General features: G+C 36.6%; 1 pseudogene; it reads left to right on the forward strand.

Annotated features, from left to right (window-relative positions):
* The first annotated feature begins 5,111 nt into the window (after positions 1-5,111).
* Positions 5,112-16,357, forward strand: LOC149162817 (protein NRT1/ PTR FAMILY 5.2-like; annotated as a pseudogene).
* The last annotated feature ends 1,542 nt before the right edge of the window (positions 16,358-17,899 follow it).

The following is a 17,899-nucleotide window of genomic DNA, read 5'->3' on the forward strand; positions in this document are numbered from 1 at the left end:
TGTTGTGGACTACCTCAGTCAACCATCAATCATGGTGCTGACCACTGTGCTTGAATCTTATGGGCATCAGACTGTGGGTGGCCACATCTTTACAAGAACGATCCAAAATTGACAACACATACCAGACACTCTAGGAAGGTAAGCAAGTTCCAAATTTTCACCTCCAAGATGCACTGTTATGCCACCTAGGACACATATGTGTTCCTCCAAGTGAGCGTGCCAAGATGATTTGGGAGGCGCACTACTATCGGGTCCATGGATATTTTGGAGTAGAGAAAATAGTGGTAGTGCTACAAAAGTATTTTTATTGGGCAAACCTTCAATACGACGTTGGGAAGTACATCAGATCCTACACTTTTTGTGTCATTTCCAAACCGATCATCAAGAAGCAAGGCCTATATACTGCTCTACCTACTCCTAGTCTACTTTGGGAATCCATCTCCATGGATTACATGTGAGGCCTTCATTCTACTAAGCATGGAAATGACAGTGTTTTCATGGTCATTGACAGATTTTGTAAGATAGTCATTCTAACGGCCTGCAAGAAGAGTATCACAACAGAAGCGACTGCTAAGCTCTTCTTTGAACGAGTGTGGGTACATTTTGGGATCCCACAGTCCATTATCTCAGATCGGGACAGCATGATCCTAAGTACATTGTGGTCAAGACTCTGGTAGATGTTGGATACCAAGCTCACTAAGTCCACAACATTCCACCCCCAAACTGATAGTCAAATAGAGGTCGTCAACAGGATGATCGTACACATTCTGCGTATGTACAACTCGAAGTATCCACGCACATGGGATGAAAGCCTCCCTTACGTCCACCACAACTACAACAAAGATCTCTATAGCCCAACTAGCCACAACCCCTTTCAGGTGGGGTTGGGATTCAAGCCACTATGTCCCATTGATATGATGATACCATTTGCAACTACTCACACATATTTGGCACATGTCTAGTCTGAAGCTGACAGGGCTAATAACTTCATTGAGCACATTAAACATATCCGCTGGCAAGTCCATGACATACTGGATAGAGCCAATGCTAAGTACAAGTTGTGTCATGATCAACATTGGGTGCCACACAAGTTCCGGTGGGCGACAAAGTTTGGTTACATTTGCAGAAGGAGTGTTGGGTGTGGAGCATGATTATTTAGAGGTCTTTGTTTCAGCCAGATGTATACCCCAGGAAGTTTGTACACCCCTCCACGTGGGGGGGTCTGGGGGGGACTTGTCCCCCCCACGGGGGTTCGGGGGGGCCGATCCCCCCTGGCTAGGCGGTCCAGGGGCCAGCGATCCCCCAGCGGGGGTTTCGGGGCAGTGCCCCTGAAGCTAAAAACAAATGTAAAATTGCCTTGTAAAAGTGTAGTAATTTCAAGTCAATCTGGGTCGTTCATTAGGCCGATGATCTGACGGTAGAACTTATGTTTAGTTTAAGTTTTTTTGCCCTAGAAGGCAACCCCTCTCTTCGTATGAGGGCATTGTGTTGAGGCTGTGTAATAGATGTGTATTCTCCGAGCGAGAAACAGAGAGGTGAGACTGTGAGAGAAAATAGAGGATATTACAACGGATCTACTGTAGGTTGTGTCTCTTCTTTTTGTTGGATAATAGAAAGGAAGGACTAGTTGTTTGGGTTGGAAGTAGCCCAAACAAGGTGAACCACGTATATCTGTGTCTCTCTGGTTTTATGTGTTTTCTGTGTTTATATTTATGTGATATTCTATGTGTTCCATTGCTATGTAATATATAATTTTCTAACAAGGAGCGCCTCGTTGGGCCCCACCACAAGCTTGGCCTACTCCGATATGGGTCTTACACCATCACTAAGGCTATAGGGGAAAATGCTTTTGAGCTCAACATTCCATCATTCCTTGGCCTACACCCAATGTTCAATGTGGACATCCTTCGATCATACTTTCCACCATTAGTAGGCACATCAGACATTGCAGAACAACTCACACCAATAGAGTTAAACCCGGAATGCATGAAAAATCCACAACTGATAGGATCATGGACATGCAGATCAAGAACATTCACCAGCAGAAAATCCAACTGTATCGGGTTGTCAAAGCTAGCCAACTCCTGCACCAAGGCAAGTGGCTCACCATGGACCAAGTTCAACAGAATTTTCCCCATCTCATGGAGGTACTCAACGCAATGGGGACCATTGCTTCTTAAGGACGGAGGACTGATACAGGTGGATATTGGTGGCCACCTGCCTATTCCACTTGGACCCCAACCATTGTTTCTTTTTAGTTTCCTTAATTGTATCACAACTTACTATGTTTGGCAGTATTTTGGGTCCTAAACTTTCGAAATCGTTTTGAGGGATTAAAAATTGTTTTTAGGGAAAATGGAGAGACTAGAAAAGATCCAAACGAGATTACTCATTTTTGTTTTTCCTTCTCTTTGTGATATGTGAAACAAGGTATTATGATAGCCAAATGGAGATCGTGTGCCAAAGTTACGGCCTCGAGAATTTGATGTACCAATTTACCCAAACAGGGCCCATAGTTTTGACGCTTCATCTCCTAGGGTTAGGCTTTTGGATGTTTAGGGTTTTCCATTGTTTCTCAATATTAAACAGGCCTTTGAGCCTCATTGTAATACAATTCAAAGACATGTATCCACACCATATCTTCTTAGAGATAAGCTACCATCGCCCAACTTTTCATGAGAGTTGTTTCTTTATTGCTCGGTTTCTTGTGATTCAAAGTTTTCTCGAGAGTATTCTTCTTTGATGACAATGTAGTGTTATTTTTGTGCTCCTTGCCACCATGTAGATCTGTGGTGATTTTTTCTAGAAGAATATTTCTCGGAGGCTTTTGGGCAATTTTTAGCTAGGTGGTCTGTCTCAAAGCAAGATCGACATCTGAAGAGGACACTTTCATAATCGAGTTTCTGGTTCCACACATAGTCTTTACTTGTTAAGTGTATTTCAACTGGGAATCTGGCGCTGGAGTCCATTTCCACACAAATGGATGCATAGGTGGTTCTGGCATATTCCTCTGTTTTTGGCATCTGCAGTAAAATTTCCCAATTGCATTTCCAATGGCTTTTAGCGAAGAGAAATTCCAGAGATGCAAGGGTAGGTTTGGCAATCTCACCCAAACTGGTGCTAAGGTTATGACTGTTGTTGAGGGATTGAATGATGGGTTCCGTGGCCTCATGAATAGGCCTAATTTTTCCCAAAACCAAGGGTCAAAATCTAGAATACATTGTCTACTTTCAGGGTTTTCAAAATCTACTATAAAGAAACCCCTAACACAGGGGTATATATTAATTGCATCAGGAATTAGAGGCTTCCATACCTCCGAGATCCAGCTGTCAGCCATGGCCAAAAACCATTGAATCGGCAGATTATGGCACTTTCAGAGAACTTCAAAGCCTCATCGAGTGAGGCCTGGACCACTTGGACAGTGGGAGCTAGGGCTTAATTGACGATATGGGCAGGAGCTTGCCCCCCAGATGCGGACAGAACTGAGCCAGCAACTATTTTTGCGAAGTTGGGAACCATCTAGGGAATGCTCTCCTGAGCAGCCACAGGATCGACAAATGTAGCACCAGTGCCGAGGGTCGCAGAAGGCCACAGAAGATTGCCGAAGAGAAGTGAAGAGCTGCATGTCTATAGTGTTAGACATGTTTATTATTTTAGTAAAATGTTAACTATATTTATGTTAATAGTAAAAATAGATCTAGGGACTATTATTATTAATAATAAAGTAAAATGCTAACTATAATTATGTTAATATGTTAATAGTAATTTATTAATATTAATAATAGTATGGATTTATTACTCTTAATATTCCTATAACTATAATATTAATATTTTAAAATTAAATCTTATTTTAAATTATATTATTATTATTATTATTATTCTTACTTCACTCCTAATGTGGGTACTCCAACAACTTTTACACAAAAATAATAAATAAGAAAATTTAAGAGGTCCAAACCTCTTTAGTAAATAATTTTGACCGGTCAAGTCAGAGATAATTTATCTCGTTTGATGCTCGTGCATCAAACATTTATAGACAACATTCCATTAATACAAGCAACTTGAATTTTTTTAAAAGCAAATAGATCTTTGTAAATTAACAACACAAATCCCAACATTTTCCCAAAATTAGCTTAACTTATATTGTTCTCCCTAATTGTCAAGTTTGACATTTGTAGACAACATTCCATTAATGCAAGCAACTTGAATTTTTTTTAAAAGAAAATAGATTTTTGTAAATTAGCATTACAAATCCCAACATTCTCCCAAAACTAACTTAACTTATATTTTTCTCCCTAATTGTCAACTTTTTTTTTAACTTATATTTTTCTCCCTAATTGTCAACTTTGACATTTATAGACAACATTTCATTCATGCAAGTAACTTGAATTTTTTTTAAAGCAAATGCATTTTTACCATTATTATTATTTTTATTTCTTTATTAAAAATCTTCCTAAATTCATTGTTGAAACCAATTTCAATAAAATTTTAAACATATATAATAAAATTATTCAGGTTCATGTTGTTTGGTTCATTTATATTTGGGCCAACGAATAAAATTCCGCGAACGTTAAATCTGATCAATTTGGTTCCTGGTGACTTTACTTGGATGACACGTTCAGTGGGAACAAGATTTGGCCACTGTTTTTTAGTCAACGCTAAGCAATGTAGAATGACAGAAATCTGATTTCATGATTTTGAAACGGTAAGTTGAGTACTATGCCACTTCGTGAAATACTCTTCCTAAATAAAATGAAATAAATATATTTACTCTTCCTAGATAAAATGAAATAAATATATATCCTCTTCCGATTAGCACGAATCAAGAAAGATGTCGAGATCAAACTTCTACATGTGATCGTCGGAATAACTGATCGTTGGACCACATCTTACAATTAATGAAGTCACTGTCCGCTCTATCTGACGGTCCAGATTGCAAGCCCTTGCGAAATGTGGGAATGCGCATCCGGAGTGGGGCCGAATATAGTGAGTGGCACATGGGTCACACAGAAAAAAACATGTAAGTAGGAGCGAACACTTCAAAGTTTCTGCCGATTATCACCCATCAAAGCTCATAGGCTGATTAGTGCAAGCTGCATATAGCAGTGGTTGGATAAGAACTCCAAGAGAGCTCTAACATGGAGTCTGAAGGATTAATTGCCATGGATGGCTCTGTCGATCTCAAGGGCAGGCCCGTTCTCAAGTCCAAAACTGGAAGATGGAAGGCTTGTTCCTTCATCGTTGGTACGATTATGCAATGCAGTGGTCTGTTTCACTTACATGCTTTCTGCTCATCCATAAATAAATACCAATCTGTTTTTTTCTTCTTATTGAATACAAATTTAATATGATCTGAGTCTTCTTTGATTGATTCCTTGGTCGCAATTTGTACCGACTGACATTTCTCGTTAGGAATTAGAAATGCTAAGGATTGACGGTTGTTTAAACATGACAGCCTATGAGGTCTTCGAAAGGATGGCTTACTATGGAATTGCCTCCAATTTGGTGATTTACCTAACAACTAAGCTGCATGAAGGAACTGTGAGCTCGTCATCGAATGTCTCTAACTGGTCTGGTACAGTTTGGATCACCCCTGTCATCGGCTCATATATTGCAGACACTCACTGGGGAAGCTATTGGACATTCACAGTGTTTTCATTCATTTATATACTGGTCTGCATCTCGTCTCTCTTATTCCATCCATACTTTTGACTACTAGACACATTCTATTTTCTTCTGGTCATGATGTTTGGAACATATAAGCTCTCCTTACAAAGAACATTTTCGTTTTGTTGTCTGAAAATTCAATGGGCAGCGGACGTTTGTTGGCTGGAAATTTCATGGGTAGTGGGTGTTTGTTGTGTACATAACAAGATCCTTTTTTCTTCATTGTAAGGATGGGGAAGTTCACATTTTAGGATAAAAATAGGATGGTGAGGGAAGGTGAGAAGCAAAAGCATGCATATTTCAAATAGGATGGGGGCAGAGAGGGATGGAAGTGAGCAGGTAAACATGGACGTTCTAAGTAGGATGGAGGTGCAGAAGAGACTGTACATTTTAAAGAGAGAGGAAATGGGGTGAAGGTGAGGAAGAGAATATACATATTTCAAGTAGATTAAGGAGAGAGAGCATTTGACATGCACTAATTTTGAAGGTTGTTGAGATCAAAATTGATCTCTCTTTACTGTCTGATATTTGTTGAGGTCAAACTTAATTACTCTTTACTGTCTTTAAGGTTAAATAGAATTTATGGTAAAATATTCATAAGCAAATAATTTGTATATTTAAATTTTTTTTTATGGAAAGGATTATTTATCGAAGAGATAGTTTTAATTTATTTTTATTGTATTGATTCAACAATGTTCCAAAGCCATCTACTTGAGCTGACCCAGTAGCGTCGAAGCTCTCTTATGTAGTTATCTGTTGTCGTATTTGACAGGGGATGGTAATTTTGACATTGACCGCCGTTGCCATCTCTGAGACCGCCAGAATGCCAACCAGGCTCCAACTTATGTGAGAAAGCTTCCAAGTTTCAGGTTGGGATTTTCTACTTTGCCTTGTACGTTCTTGCTGTGGGCACTGGCGGTACAAAGCCCAACATCTCCACCATTGGCGCAGATCAGTTCGATGAATTTGATCCCAAGGAGAAGCATCAAAAAGCCTTTTCCTGCAATTGGTGGATACTCAGTGTGTATTTGGGGATGCTATTTGCAGATAGTCTTCTGATACACATCCAGGACCGTGTGGGATTCACTGTAGGTTATGCGATTCCCACGGTTGGATTGATTATATCGGTCATACTATTCTTAATAGGTACTCCATTTTACAGACACAAAGTTTGGAATAGGAATCCATTCAATCGCATGGCTCAAGTAATTGTTGCAGCAATTCGTAAATGGAGAGTTAATGTGCCGTCGGATCCCAACAAACTTCACGAGGTTGACCCCAAAGAGTATGTTGCTAAATGCAGATTCCCCATTTCCCATACTCCGGTTTTGAGGTGAGTTCAACAATAAGTAATTTTGATTGTTCAGTTTCATTATTTTTGAATGGTATGATTAATAGTACACAAAAACTTGGTTCCGGCAAAAGAAAATGAAATACAGAATACATTGCTAGAAACAAACGAAACTAGCTGACGCACATTGTGGAAACCTAAAATAACAAAATTAATGAATTTGCTACTGTTTTTAGACATGTACACAGTCAAATTGAAATTCCAGTGACAGTGATATGTATATGAAATGAAAACATATTTATTTATGTATTTTCAGTGGGAGTTTTTTTAATGTGATTTTTTGAAAGTTTTTCAATAGGTTTTATTTTTTAAGTTGGTAAGAATTTATTGAAATCATAAATTTGATGAGTAACTCTTGCACAATCCAAATGTTTTAAAAAAAATTTCAAAGTACTCAATCCATATATACAATAAAAATTAAATAACATAAATCAACATTTCAAGTTAATTTTTCAAATAAATTCGAATAAAAATCTAAAAATCACACTAAAACCAACTCCATTTTAAAAATAAGTGGCAAAGTTCCCGAATCCCATTTAAATACTTTTCCTTTTGACTGACTCTGGACACCCAAATTTTAGTATTGATAGAGATGCGCATGAAATCTGGACACCCAAATTTCAGTATTGATAGAGATGTGCATGAAATCCATGCGTCTTAATCCCACTTTTGGCCGTTTTTTCAACCGTTTTAGGCTTTTTACGCGTGTTCTTAGACTTCGGCAAACGCAGGGCTCAGAGAAACGAATTTGAAATCCATTTCACGAATATGAAATCTTGTTTGCACCGAAATCAAGTTGGGTGATTCCATTTTTGGCCGACATCTACATTTATACTTCTATGTCATGCACAATAATCCATATTATTAGAGAATCAATCATTATGGGGTTGCTGGATCGTTTGTTTTTTTGGATTGGTTTCTAATATATATTTTTTCAGAATATTTTATTTATATTATATATATATATATATATATATATATATATATATATATATTGAATGGAAGGAGATTTGAATTTTGAATTTTATGGTGTTAATAGGATGATACACAATTAGATTTAAAAATATTTTTGAATTATGAGAAGATTTTTCGGTGTAAATCATATTATGATATAATTGTGTACACAGTGTAGTTCACCATGAGGACAAGTTAAATAATCAGATCATGGCTGCATGTTAAATAGGGAGAGCAGATCTTCCAACAGCTCATCTTGACTAGGAAACTGCTATATGGGCCTGGACTAATGGCTATATTTGACTATGTAACGGCTAACTCTGACCAGCTAGTCACACTTGATTGGATTAAGGATATGAACCAAAATTCTATTTAATACTATTTTAATTATAATAATTTTATTTATTCAATGAATTAATATCTATTATTATAATATATTATTATAATATATTCAGGGTTCTTGAGTGTTAAAACAATAATTTTATGAATATTATATATTTTTTTTAAATTAAACTTAAAGTAAAATAGTATTAATAATATCATGTATATATTACCTATAATATTCCTATAACTATAATATTAATACTATAGATTTAATTATTACTTTAAAATTATATTATTATATTATTATTACCTAATAATTAATAATCCTAAGTTATTAAAGGATTGTATGTCTTATAAGTAGAGTCTAATAAATTCTAGATTAGTTATATAAGGGATTATCTAGTAAATTTAAGGGAATGAATAAGATGGAAAATTCTTAAAAAGATAAAAAAAAAACAAAAACCAAAACCTATGGACTTATCACTGTAACTCTAATATTGATATTATAAATTTTATTATCATAGTATTCTTATAGTAGTATTATTCTTAATGATATTAATTTTAATGGATCAGATAACTTATTAAAAGGAGCTTATTAATTAATTTTATTTGGAATTTAATTAAAAATTAAAAATATAATTTTAATTATTAATTTTTCAAAAAAAATTATAAAATTAAATTTATTTATACATTAAAAAAATACAATTTTATCACCAAAACATTACCATTTCACTAAATCTTTTGGGTATCACATTTAAAAAAACACAAAACCAATGAATATTGTTCCCTTTTTGGAAATGCAAACCAATTCCCATTTTTATTATCACAAAATTAAATAGTCATTTCATTCTTGGTTTTTGAAAAATGTTTTCCATATTCTATTCATACTATTACACCCTTAAAGAATGTAGTTATAATAATGAAATGAAATGAAATGATATTTTAACGTGCACTAGACTAAAAATAGTTTATGAGACTATTAGTTCCTTGCTTTTCATCTTTTGCAATTCAATCCTTTTCTTGTTCGAATTGATGATGAGCTCGCCAAACTTTCCAACGATCCCCTCACTAAAAAGACAGCAAATGCTAGCATATTCCCATCATTTTCTCTGATATATCTTTGAATGCATCACATTCCAAAATGAAATGTTTTTCCGATTCCACTGCCCTGCAAAAAGTACACACTAGTTCTTCCCAAGCTTCTTTAGGCCTTTTCCACCGCCTTGTTTCACGCCAAAGTTGATGCTAGTTGGTTCTTAATTAAGCAATAAAAACCTTTGCTCTCCAAAGAATGCTAGCTCCAATGAACTCTTTTTGTTGTAGATCACACCTAGGGTTGAATTCCTCAATGTAGTACTTTTTTCTACCCAACTCTTTTCCCTATACCCATTTACTAAACTTCTCCACTCAATGAAGTACTTCTTTTTTCTATCCAACTCTTTTCTCCATCCCTATTTACAAAACTTCTCCATAACAAAATCCTTTAGCTCCTTGCTGTTTATTGATGGATATTTTTCATGGGGAAAATACCAAAACCAAACAAACATTAACACCACAGAGGCAATGCTCTGTTTCCACTGTTCCAGGATCTTTGCACATGGAACCTCTTTAAAACAAAATGACTCATGACAGAGTATTACACAACCATAAAATATTTCTATTGATTAAGATATAAAGCCTGAAACAACATTCATCCTCTTTGCTGAGAGGGATTTACCAAAAACTTACTTTCACCTATCAAAACAAAAACTCTGTCTTTTCTCTCCACCTGAGATTTCATTGTGGTGGGTTTATTGCTGTAAAACCCTTTTTACATTCACTGTTGTGAAAAACATTTTACACATACTTCTGTAAAATAAATTTTGTTTTACATATGAGTGAAATCCCTTTTTTTACATTCCTGGGTTTTCACATTACAAAAAAAAACTTATTCGTTCTTTTCTTTTGCATTTCAATGCAAATCCACTTCATTAAAAAATCTATGCACTGCTGTGCAATATCTTCTGCTGCAAGCTTCACCATTACTCAACAAAAACACACACACAATACTTTTACGCTTCCCTGCTCTTTTTGTTCATTCACTGCTGTGCAAATCTTCTCATTCCTCTTTTGCTGCCCTCTGAGTTCTCTAGTTCCTCCCATGTGCGATTACTACAACATCGAGCATTTCTTTTACTCGTTCCGTGTGTTAAAAAAAATAATACAACCACACACCTATTTCTTGTTTCATTCGATATATATTTTTTATAATGGTCAACACTTCTTTAAAAGATATGACACGTATGATGTATGTGCCCATAACCATTTAAAGGGGCCACCAAAAATTACGTGAAGCATTAAAAACATTAACTCCTCCATTCTCGGCGGTCAACCAATAGGACAAACACTCCACGCAATGTGATTAATTTGCTGCAGGCCCGTGCACCTTCAAAGATCGACGAATGAGGACGATGAGGCAGATCGGACGGCTCACAAGAATATCGGAAGGCAGTTTGCAGCCAAACTTTAGCCTCCGATAAATTACGTTGGCTTATGTCATGCGGGTGACATGCGTCGCCTCCATAGTTTATCGGAGCTCAACAATACGGAAACCACCTTTATCCAAAAGCGGTGCAATATGCCCTGGGCGGTTTTGTGGTTTCGTTCGGTGGTTTTTGGATGCAGCGTGCTGACTGAGTCGGCTGCCATCGCTGTCCCTGTCCGCCTGCAGTTGGAATTAACATTCCAACACTCCCCTTTAATTTCAACTGCTGGGCATTCAATCTTACCCAAGCACTTCCTCACATCGAGGGATTCACCAACTGCTTCTGATGCAGTTCCACAAACAACAAAGTTGTCTTCCTCTTAATAGAGGGATTTACCTGAGACTGTGCTTAAGAGCACCTTCCTCATGACAGAGGGATTCACCATAACAATGTGCTGAAGAGCACCTTCCTCTTTAATAGAGGGTTTCACCAAATGACTGTGCTGAAAAGCACCTTCCTCATTAACAGAGGGATTTACCAAACAATGCTAAAGAGCATCTTCCTCTCAACAGAGGGATTCACCAAATGACTGCTTCAAATGCAGTTCCAAAACAAACAATCATTGCACTGCTGTGTGTGCAAACTCATTACAATGTTCTCTTATGCTGATGCATACTCTCTGCTGCACTGTTGTGCCATCTTCTTTGTTGTGTCTACCCCACACTGCTGTGTCTACACTTGCACTGCTTGTGCACTTTTCAAAGACAAAATACTCTGTCTTTCTTGGAACAATTACACTGTCCCAATTTGCAAATTTACACAGCTGTGTGTAAACATTTCTTACACTCACTGTTGTTGCATATATTGCATTTCAATTCAATGAACAACAAATTCATTACATTTACCTTTACTGCTGTAAGGAAAATTTCTTTTGCATGTGCTGCTGTTCAAAACTTTTATTTCTTCAACAAAACTTCATGCTGCTGCATTTTCTTATTTGCATTGCTGTGTGCTTCTCCTTCTTGCCATCATGCTGCTGCCCATAACTTCTCGCTGCTGCATTGCCTCTGCAATTTGCACTGTCACTGCCTTTTGTTTCATCATACTGCTGTGTGAAAGAATTTTATTGCATTCTCAGCCACTGGGCATTTACGTTCTGCTGCGTTTTGCCTTCTTCTCATTTTCTTCTCACTGCTTTGCATTTTCATTCCCAATACAAAACATTTCCATCTGCTGTGTATTATACTCACTCTGCTGTGAGTATATTCTCTCACTTTACATAAAAGGAAAACTACATTCCATTGTTATGCATTTCAATGCATGTGCACCACAAAAAAAATTTCAAACTGCTGTTCATTCTAATCCATGTGCTCAAAAAAAATTTCCAACTGTTGTTTTGTGTTCTATCTTCCCACTGCTGTGAGGGTCTCCATGCTTTGCATTTTTCTCTTATCTCGCTGCTGCTCTTTACGTTTCAGCGCTGCCATCTTTTCTTCTTTATGCATTTCTGTGCATATTGCATAAACACAAAGCAAAAACATTGCTGATTTCATCACTGCTGCATATTACCTTTCAGAGGGATTAACAAAGATTTCATTTGCAACTGCTGCGCTGCAATACATCCTCCATCAACAAATGACTGTTAATACAGTTCAGCAACAAAAAAATTCAAGCTCCCCTTTAGTGTATGCTTGTCTTCTTTTGGCAGACTCTTCTCAAAACAAATTTAGATCGACTGGGGAGTTCAAGGGGTTTTCAGATTGCCTTTCCTTCCTTCTCCATACTTGTGTAACTTTCTTCTTTTGCATGGGTCTAGCTTGTGTAAGAGCCCATGTCAAGTTACAATCTCGTGCCATATGCCCAATGTTATGACACTTGAAGCATTCAACATTGTTCATGAATAACATTTCATGATTTCTTCTAAAATTGTTTCTTGGAGATTGTCGGGGACCACAACATCTATCTTTATGAAATGCTCTACAGTCTTTTGCCATATGACCAAAGTTTGAACAAGCATAACAGTAACCATAAAATGAACTTTGGTACCTGGGAGATGGAGGTTTCCTTGATGTACTTCTGAAGCCTTGCTGCCTTGAGATTCTTCGTTGATCACCATTACCTCTTGCCTCTTTGACATCAGCTACATTTCTTCTTGGAGCTGGTTTTCTACTTGGAGCAGGATTTCTTCTATTGCAGCCTTCATTTTCCTCCTTGCCTTTGCTGGAACTAGGAGCATCACCATCTCTTTCTGGCTTCTTCACATCTCCTTTGCTTAAAGCATCCTCATCCTTGTTTGAGGGTTCACCTACATACCCAAGTCCTGATTTATCAGATGGAGATCTGTGATAGCTGAGCATGTCATCCAAAGCTTGAGAGGTCTTCATGATCTTGTTCATCCCTTCAACCTTCTTCCTGAGGAGGACAATCTCTTCTTCTAACTTTTCACATTCATTATTTTTCTTTGCTAGTTGTCCCTCAGTTTCTTCCTTGCTACGAGTAGCTTCAGCTGCTACTATTTTGAAGGAGACAATATCTGTCTTCATTTTGGAGATTTCTTCATCTTTTGCTTGACTGCTCTTCATTTTCTTTTCAGCTCCTTGTGCCTGCTTCCTGACTTCTTGTAATTCTGACTTAAGGGAGGATACCTCTACCTTATACTGTCCAATCTCTTCTACAAGTTTGTTCACTCTCTTGTGTCTTTGTTCAAGTTCACTTGTCAAGACATCTGCTTGCTTCTTTGCACTATTCAGCTGATTTGTCATGGATATGAATTCTTCATGATCTTTCTTCTTGCATTCTTCAAATTCCTTCTTAAGCTTGGCAAGCTCTTCATCCCTTTCTCTTACTTGAAGTTTGATGAGGTCAACCTTCTCATTCTCAGCTTCTATGATGGGTTCTTCTTGACTCATTGTCATGGTCAGTGCTCCCTTTTCATGAAGGTCATGCAGTCTGTCCCAAATATCCTTTGCTGATGTATATTTTCCTAGATTCCTCTTCACAGAATCAGGGAGTCCATCCAGGATTAGTTTTGCTGCTTGTGCATCATACTCCATGGATTCTTTATCCATCTTGCTGTCATCAATCACTGACTCCCAGACTTCAATCCCCTCAGACATTAGGAAAGCCCTCATCATTATTTCCCATACATCAAAGTTTCCATCAAACTTTGGGGTTTCAAATAAAATGTATTCAAATGGATTGCCTTCTAGTTTATTAGAGGAGGGAGACACATTTTTAGTAGGCTTGGAGGCTTTCTTCTTTGACCTCGCCATTCTTATCTAGGCTTTAAATACTTGACTGTGTTTTCTTTTGAATCACTGACTGTTCCTTTAACAATAACAGAAAGGAAAGCTTTGAAAAATACCTTAACTCTTTTGGCCGAGTCTTCACACTGCTGGAGAGGTTTGACTGCTGCAACCACACCTTCCTTCAGCTTCTTTGAGTCTTCAAAGAGCATGAACCTGCTCTGTCACCATCAAAGAGCCTGGACTAGCTCTGATACCACTGATGGATATTTTTCATGGGGAAAATACCAAAACCAAACAAACATTAACACCACAGAGGCAATGCTCTGTTTCCACTGTTCCAGGATCTTTGCACAGGGAACCTCTTTAAAAAAAAATGACTCATGACAGAGTATTACACAGCCATAAAATATTTCTATTGATTAAGATATAAAGCCTGAAACAACATTCATCCTCTTTGCTGAGAGGGATTTACCAAAAACTTACTTTCACCTATCAAAACAAAAACTCTGTCTTTTCTCTCCACCTGAGATTTCACTGTGCTGGGTTTACTGCTGTAAAACCCTTTTTACATTCACTGTTGTGAAAAACATTTTACACATACTTCTGTAAAATAAATTTTGATTTACATATGAGTGAAATCCCTTTTTTTACATTCCTGGGTTTTCACATTACAAAAAAAAACTTATGCGTTCTTTTCTTTTGCATTTCAATGCAAATCGACTTCATTAAAAAATCTATGCACTGCTGTGCAATATCTTCTGCTGCAAGCTTCACCATTACTCAACAAAAACACACACACAATACTTTTACGCTCCCCTGCTCTTTTTGTTCATTCACTGCTGTGCAAATCTTCTCATTCCTCTTTTGCTGCCCTCCGAGTTCTCTAGTTCCTCGCATGTGCGATTACTACAACATCGAGCATTTCTTTTACTCGTTCCGTGTGTTAAAAAAAATAATACAACCACACACCTATTTCTTGTTTCATTCGATATATTTTTTTTATAATGGTCAACACTTCTTTAAAAGATATGACACGTATGATGTATGTGCCCATAACCATTTAAAGGGGCCACCAAAAATTACGTGAAGCATTAAAAACATTAACTCCTCCATTCTCGGCGGTCAACCAATAGGACAAACAATCCACGCAATGTGATTAATTTGCTGCAGGCACGTGCACCTTCAAAGATCGACGACTGAGGACGATGAGGCAGATCGGACGACTCACAAGAATATCGGAAGGCAGTTTGCAGCCAAACTTTAGCCTCCGATAAATTACGTTGGCTTATGTCATGCGGGTGACACGCGTCGCCTCCATAGTTTATCGGAGCTCAACAATACGGAAACCACCTTTATGCAAAAGCGGTGCGATATGCCCTGGGCGGTTTTGTGGTTTCGTTCGGTGGTTTTTGGATGCAGCGTGCTGACTGAGTCGGCTGCCATCGCTGTCCCTGTCCGCCTGCAGTTGGAATTAACATTCCAACATTTATGGGATAGATATTGAGGTAGATATTCCATTTTTGCATCTATATGTAGTTTTATTTCATCCTTGTTTTCTTTCTTTCACTCATGCCTTCATTGAAGATAACATTAAGCCATCTACCTACTCTCATTTGCTCAATTCTATTTAGATATCTTATGAGCTGCACCATAACTGCACCATAGAAATTGCTTTGTCAATGGTAGTATCCATTCTAGTCTACGACACAGTGTTAGTAAGGATTTTTCGAAGATTCACTCGGAACCCTAGAAGCATCACGATCCTAGAGGATGGGTATTGGCATCTTCCTCCATGTGGTATGCAGGGCAGTGGCATCCTTAATCGATGTGAAACGGATCAGTGTTGTGAAAACTCATGGTTTTGAAGGCGAAAGCAAAGCAGTACCCCCCCTCACTGTTTTCATATTGCTTCCTCAGTTTATGCTATTTCTTGAGTCAGCAAAGTTAGAATTCTTTTATGATCAAGCCCCTGAGAGCATGCAGAGCATAGGAACTGCATTATATGCTAGTACATTAGGGTTTGGGAGTTTTCTCACTACTCTTTTATTGAAAGCGACAACTAAGATCAGTGGAAGAAAGGGCCACACCAGCTGGGTTTTAAACAATACGAATGCATCTCGTATTTACTACTATTATGCTTTTATTTTCTTATCTTTGTAAATTTTATTTTCTTCCTAGTTGTCTCTCAGTTGTATGCTTACAAGAGAGAAACCAATGAAGCATTTAGCAACCACGGCCATGTCCATCCAAGTATAGTAACAGTGGAAAGTTGTCAGCGGCCTGTGGACATCAAAGGTGGCGCAGACGAAATAGAGATGACGAATGTAGTAAACAACGTTGTCTTTTGATCAATCAAGGAAACTATAAAAGCCACTGGCTGGATGGAGCGGGAATTTATGATATATATCTATTGAACAATAAATTCTATCGGTTCCATGGCGCTGCTTTAATGTTTTTAAATTACAACCTATTTAACGTGCAATTTTTTCTAAAGTCATTGTTATTTATATGCCCTGGCTGGTTACAAATTTAGATAAAGTCTTTATTTTGTAGTATTTAATTCAACCCTACAACAATATGAAATTGAATTTAATAAACCGTTGAATGCCATGGGTTAGTAATTGCAGAGCAAGCTTAACTGGACAGCAAGGAATGGTTTCTTTTTTAAATGGAATATGGTTACCTTTTGAAGTAAAAATTTTATGCTCAAAATGATGTCCTCGTAGGCTCAAAATGAAGCTTACGCTTACATTTTAGCATGAATTTTGAATTTATCTTATTAAGTGAATATATAAGGAGTATGAGAATAAAATTCTTCTAACACATAATTACTAAATTTTGCTGAATCAGGTGGAAGAATTTGAAAATTCAGTCGATAGTACGTTCTTGGAATAAATTTGCCAATTTTTTTTGCAATTTGTAATTTACATGACAAGTCATCCTCCATTTTCATTACGCAAGTTTTGCCTAGTATATGATTGGTGAAATTTCCCCTTTCAACATGTGGTAGTTCTGTTATCCAATGTATTGAGTCAGGCAATATTGAAAAAAGAAGGGACAACGAGCTTATTTAAAAAAAAACGGTCATTCTGAAAGTGAAGTGAAAAAGAAGGGATAAATAGTTTATAGTTTATTTTAAAAAATCATTCTGAAATGTCTTTTAATAAAAAAATTGAAAGGAAAATTTAAAAAATGAAAGATAGTTGCTTGGGTAATTAAACTTTCACCTCAATGTGAAATATTTAGAAAATCATTTTCATATTGTGAAGAATTTACGGTGGACATTATTTATGAATTAAAGTCCTCATTTTTTTAAGTTTTTTTTTTCAATTTTCTTAAATATTAATATCTTTCTTTTATATAGCATTATTGAGTAAGAAATATTACGAATAATATTTAATTGTTATTTGGTAATAAAGTTTTTTAGAATTTAAATTTTTTGTTTTTGAGAATTTTTTTTTGGGTAAATAGATAATATGGTTTTTAGTGTTTTGGGACCATTTAAATGACTTTCACCTATTCTTTATTCAATTTTATTGGAAAATTACTCCATAATGTAGTATTAGGAAATAATCTTATTAATTGCTATTAATTGATTGACCAATTAAGAATTCTAATGATCTAGAATTTGTTATTATTTTCTTGTTTTTTTTCAAAAGAGTTTATTCTCTTCTCTTTATCCCATATATCCCTTAATTGCTATTAATTGTTTAACCAACTAAGAGTTCTAATGATCTAGGATTTGTCATTATTTTCTTTTCTTTTTTTCAAAAAAGATTATTCTCTCTTCTCTATTGCATTCATCTCTATTGAAAATGGGTTTTTTCTACTAATCTCAATAACTAATTTTATTTGAAAATTTCATTATGGATTGAAAACAATATTTGAAG

The sequence above is a fragment of the Pinus tabuliformis genome, chromosome 5_2 (genome assembly GCF_031772625.1).
Source record: "Pinus tabuliformis cultivar Carrire ecotype Pingquan chromosome 5_2, CPIR1, whole genome shotgun sequence".
NCBI classification, from domain to species: Eukaryota; Viridiplantae; Streptophyta; class Pinopsida; order Pinales; family Pinaceae; genus Pinus; species Pinus tabuliformis.